Source organism: Carlito syrichta, unplaced genomic scaffold, assembly GCF_000164805.1.
Source record: "Carlito syrichta isolate Samal-C Ts95f unplaced genomic scaffold, Tarsius_syrichta-2.0.1 Scaffold308277, whole genome shotgun sequence".
Lineage (NCBI taxonomy): Eukaryota > Metazoa > Chordata > Mammalia > Primates > Tarsiidae > Carlito > Carlito syrichta.
In genome coordinates, this window is record NW_007252373.1 from 81,956 (window position 1) to 86,527 (window position 4,572).

Genomic DNA, 4,572 nt, shown 5'->3' on the forward strand with positions numbered 1-4,572 from the left:
CAATCTGGCCACCACCCATGCTAATAACTTGTCTGGGCCAGTTTCCTTTGTGACCCTTAAGCCACCTATACTGAACTTTTTGTAGTCCTTGAATCTACCATTTTCGTTTGCCAAGAAGTTACTAAACTAACTCCTTATAGCTCTTCAACCTCCTTGTCAGTTGAGCCCTCAATATCCTTTTTTTTGGGGGGGGGAGGAAGGGGAGAGCCACCCTTTATTTCCCTTTAGAGCACATATCCCTTTTGTAACTCCATAATAGGTAGTAATAATTGATATTGATGTGTGTCTTGTCCACTCAACTGTATGCTCTATGGGACAGGAACTGTGTTTTTCCAGGGCCTAACATAGTTCTTTGCATATAATAGCTGTTGAATTAATATTTGTCGAGTAAATGAATAAGTGAATGTACTTGGGGATACTGTAATAGAAACTGCGCTGTAGACAATTACATTAAAATACTATGTTGGATATTTATTTAAACTCTAGAGAAAACTTATTAGAAACTTGTTCCTCAATTGTTTCTGTCATTCCTCAGTATTCTTTAATTTCTTCATTCTGATCACATCACTTCCTGATCCACATCTCCCCATCCTAGTTTTGTGATCTAGCCTCTACCTATTTCTCTGATCTCATTTCATACCACTCTTCCCTTTCCTTGCTACCTTTCCAAAGCCTTGAGCAGGCCAAGCATAGTCCTACAGTGTTCAGTAAATATTGACTGAAAGAATGTGTTAGTGACTGCATTCATCTGTTCAGTGTAGAATAGCACGGTCTAATAAAAATTTCTGCAGTAATGGAAATAACCTTTAAGTCTGTACTGGGCAATATAGTAGTTACTAGCCTCATGTGGCTATTGAATACTTGAAATATGGTTAATGTGACTCAGAAACCAAATTTTTAATTACATTAAATTTAAATTTAAATAGCTACCTGAAGCTAAGAGTACCAGATTGTTTAGTGCAGTTCTAGAGGACATAACTGAGGATGAGGGTTTAGGAAGGTGTTTCCGAGGCAAAAATAAGTGAGTGGAGACTTGAAGCATGAGTTGATACCAGCCAACAAATGAGGAAGGAGGTGAAAGAAAGGGGAGGGCTGAGGAGAGGCACAAGAAATAGGAAAGGCATTCCATAGAGAAGGGCATGTGCAAATACCTGAAGTGTTGAGGAATCAGCTTCTGTTTCAGAAATTTTACCATATAATGACTTTTTGTTGACCCATGTTTTATAACTCTTCTTAATATTTTAATGTGAGATGGCATTAACTAATGTGCTCTGGCAAGACACGTGTATCAGAGCCAATCCTCAAATAGCCCACCTTTCCCAGTGAAATTTCATTCGCTACAGATTTAGCTAAGTCTTTCTTTCTTTTTAAGAGCCTCAATTTAATCACACTTTACCATGTCTTTTGTGTAATAGGTTTTTATGAGTTTACTAACTGCAATGCAAGAAAGAGTTGGCTTGTGTTTAGCCTTTTATTGTCACTTTAGAGACTAAGGAATCAACTGTCTTCAGTTTGTCCACCCTCTTCCTATTTATGTTTACGTATTTTTTTATTTTATAGACTCTGTTTGACTTTACATAGGAAATAAGAGTAGTATTTCACTTTCCCACATATACCAAAATGTTTAATTCCTTGACTCAAAAAAAGTCAGTGAAAGGCAAACAGTAAGGGAACTCTTACAACTTTTAAACATAATTTGAGGGGGATGGGACTAATGGTAGTAAATATCTGTCTGGAGATGGGGAGACACCTGTTATCAACAAGGGGGCCTGAATGAAGCATATTTGTATACCTAACCCTTCACTGTACCCCACAATATCAAAACAAAACAAAACAAAAAAACATAATTTGACATCTTTTTTGTATTTCATTTAGATTCATCACCTCCCATTCACTTAAAATTTGTGTATCTCATGTGTGTGTGTGTGTGTGTGTGTGTGTGTGTGTGTGTATTTAATTCTCATTGTGTTATCATTATTCAGATACTGGGCAATAATGTCTACTTATTAGGAAGAAATAGATTTATCTGAAATGCTTAGTGTAATTCTTTTGGTAGACTAATTACCACTTCAAAGCTCTTTTAATTAAAAATAAATTGCATGCCATTTTAAACTCCCTTTCCCAAAAGTTTATTCATTTTCACCTTTTTTTTTGGCAGATGTTTTTGGCAAAAACCAATTTTTCTTGAAAAGCACTTCTCTGTTTTTCTGGTAGTTCATTCTAGTAGTTCGGAAGTTTTGTAGATCTTGCAAAACAGACAAATATCCTTGAAGATATTTATTATAGCTCACTAAATGAACATGAGGTCTAAGGATTCGCACACAAACTGGGAACCTCAAAGTTATGATTTCTAACCTGATTTTCTGTCTTACTGTGTGATTTCAAGTAAACTGCTCACTAAGTGGATGCTACTCTTCGCTCAAAGTGATTTTATATACATCTTGTATATTTTCCTGATATCTTTCTAAGATTGTAAAATTTTTAAAATAGTGATTAGGTGACCTGGACTCAATTAAAGTCTCAGAAATGTGTGAACTTGAACCTCTATTACTATAAGGGTACAGGCACTCATGCTGGTCCAGAGGACCACATGTTGGAGATGTTGGAGGGTACCAACATGGACTCCCCTCTTGATCAGCTCAACATCACTCAGGACATTATTAAAGCAGCCTTTGTGCCTATTAAGGAACAACTGCAAGGCTTTGGCCAGACAAGTGAGTCTGCTTTGTAGCTAAGAGGATGAAAGTCATCGAAATGCAAGAGAAAATAATGTTGTAAATAGCCAAGGAAGCACAAGAAAAGGGAAGATTTGGAAGATAAACTTGGCTACCCAAGTTGAATGTTAAGGAAGCCACAGCAAGAGCTAACAGAAATGGCAGTTCTCATAGCGTGTACTACACAGTGGAAAGGGGACCTCCTGGAATTAAGTGTCAATTATGCCCTGGACCAAGTGTCAGTGCTTTACTAAAGATAGCTTATTTAAAGCAGTGATCTTGGGAGCAAGCATGGCCAGATTTGATCTCAAATTCTCTTCTTACTGAACGCCCTTAGACAAATAACTTTTATGAATCTCAGCTTTCTCCTCTAAGAAGTGAGGATAATTATACCTACTTTGCAAGCGAATGTTTAAATGAAGCGAAGGATTAAATGAGGTATTCTGACACTGGATAAAGAATAGTTATCTTCCTATCCCTCTAACAACACCAACATACATTTTTAAAGAGGTGATTTGCAGTGGTTAAGCGCTAGAATCAGACTGCCTGGGTTCAAGTCACAGCTCTCACTTATCAGCTGTGGACCTTGGACAAGTTACTTAACGTCTCTGTGCTTGTTTCACAATATGTATAAAATGAAGACATTAATAGCACTTCCCCCATAGTGTTGTTAATAGGACTAAAGGAGTTACTATATGTGTAGTACTTAGTGTGCTCAGCACACAGTAAACATTGTTAAGTGTTAGCGGAAAACACTCAATAGTTTTGGATTCTTTCTTCTTACTTATGTACCTATTGGCTATAGGTAAGTAAGTGGACGGGAGGATTTGGGAACAGTGTTGCTAGCTGTTTGGCTCAACGTTGCCTGCCTGGACCGGGTGGCGGTAGCCGCCCTCTAACTGGGGCTGCAGACTTGTGGCAGTGCAGTGCAGGGTGAGAGCCTTGGGAGCCAGCCAGGCTGCCCTGCATCCAGCCTCTGTCGCTGACTTAGGGCAAGTTCTGACTGTCCCATCCCTTGTGAAATGGCGATAAATCTTGCCTCTCCAGGTGGTGGTAGGATTAAACGAGGCCAAGTACCTACAGCCCAGAGCCTGCACCCAGCACCGAGCTAAAGTGTAACAATTGTTAGCATATCACATATATTTACATACTATGTATCATGCACATGCTAGAAGCGGGCCCTTTGCAGTTTGTCTAAGTGTGGCCTGGGTACGAGGAAGAAAAACAGCGTCTTCCTTTTGCAACGAAGTGCCCACAGGAGTCTTCCCTTGAGCCCTGATCTTCACACTACCCGACCCCCCAAATACAGGCAAAGACACCATCCGTTCAGATTTTATAATCTGCTCACTTCTGTATGTGCGGGTTTATCGGACTTGGTGGCAAGCCAAGGGCGGGTGGGGAGAGGCATTAAAACCTGGCAACCCCGCTCCCCCATCTCCGGATGCCGCAAGGCCCCGCCAGCAGTCCTCGGTTAAGAATGTGCTTACGGATTAATTCACTTCCCCGCAGTCTCCTGTGCAGCGGCTCATTACCACCGCCTCAGTCACCGCTGCCAGCATCTCCCCTGAACGTTCTTCCCCGCTCCCATTTCAGGGACACGGTCCTAACCGACACGAAACGGAAATAAACACTGAACTTCAAGATCGCGACACTCATCTCCGCCCGAAGAGCCCCGGAGCGACCAACAACACAACAGCCCCACAAAGCGCGCCTGTCGGGTCTCAGTGCCGCCGGCCCTTCCTGTCTCACAGTCCCCCACGACCGAGCAGCACAAATCACCATTTCCAGGCACCACTCGGGCCGCCAATTCCACTTTCGCTTAATCTCATTCTAAATCCGGCTCCAGATGAGGCTCTGG